A 1,308-nucleotide genomic window follows, 5' to 3' on the forward strand; every position below is an offset into this window, starting at 1 on the left:
CCTGGCAGAGAGAGAAGTTTAGAAACATTTTTACACTAAATCTTTTACACAGAATGACCATTGAAGTCAGACAGACCTGGAGTTTATTAGCTGTGTGACCACAGGTAGACAGTTTGTCACTCTAAGCCCTTGGTTTTCTGACTTGTAAAAGGGAAATAATAGCTAACTTGAAGGATGGCTGTAGAGACCAAATGAAATGTTGTATGTAAAAGACTGTGAAACAGACGGCCCTCTATGGGTTATCGCCACCATCACCATCCTTCCTCAGCCTAGAATCCGTTCCTCCTTCTCCCTGCCCCATTAATTCCTTAAAGATAGCTCTGAGGGCTTCCCTGGTGGCGCAGTGGTTGAGAGTCCACCTGCCGATGCAGGGGACACGGGTTCATGCCCTGGTCCAGGAAGATCCCACATGCCGCGGAACGGCTGGGCCCGTGAGCCATGGCCGCTGAGCCTGCGCATCCGGAGCCTGTGCTCCGCAACGGGAGAGGCCACAGCAGTGAAAAAAAAGATAGCTCAGAGTCAGTCACCTTTTCGATGAGGCTTTCATGGACTCCCTTTCCCCCTCATTATGGTATAGGTGCTTCCAAAGCATCTTGTGATATCCCTATTTTGGCACTAACCACATTTAACTGAAACTGTAAAGTCGCTTCCCCCATTAGAACTGTGGGCTCCTTGAATACAGAGAACACTGTACTTCTGCGAGTACAGCTCTCAGGACAGGGCCTGGAAGAACAGTAATCAATGACCTGACATTTGTGACATATGTGGACACCATCCAACCTCAGAGATAGGGAAAGAGCAGTCTATGTCACTGATTCCCTCCCTTGGGAGAAAACATATCCAGTTAATCAAAATTGAGATGGCAGATCCCTGATTCCGTCCGGGTCTTTGAATCATATAACTCTAAGGCAGGAAAAAGCTTTAGAGAGTGCCTCATCATGGCAGGAGGGGGGAATATCTCAAGGAGCTTGTGTGCCTTAAAAAATGTATTCGACATTATAAGTTTATATTTGGAAAAGTTAAAGAGGGACTTTACTTCGTTGTTTTGGAATGGAAAGCCCAAAAAAACCTTGGTTGGTGGGGATATTTACACATCAGTCGTATCATGGGGAAGGCAATCAGAACTGGGGCAGGGAAACATGAGGTATCTGTATCTATCAAAAGGAGGCAGGCATTACTGAAGTCTGACAAACACTGATCTATTTTCAACCATTTATTTGCATACATATGAGGAAACTGAGGCCCAGGGGGATAAAGAGGTGTGTCCAAGGAGACACAGCTTGTAGGCAGCAGAGGCAGGATTTGTGA

The sequence above is a fragment of the Mesoplodon bidens genome (genome assembly GCF_964165515.1).
Source record: "Mesoplodon bidens genome assembly, chromosome: 5".
NCBI classification, from domain to species: Eukaryota; Metazoa; Chordata; class Mammalia; order Artiodactyla; family Ziphiidae; genus Mesoplodon; species Mesoplodon bidens.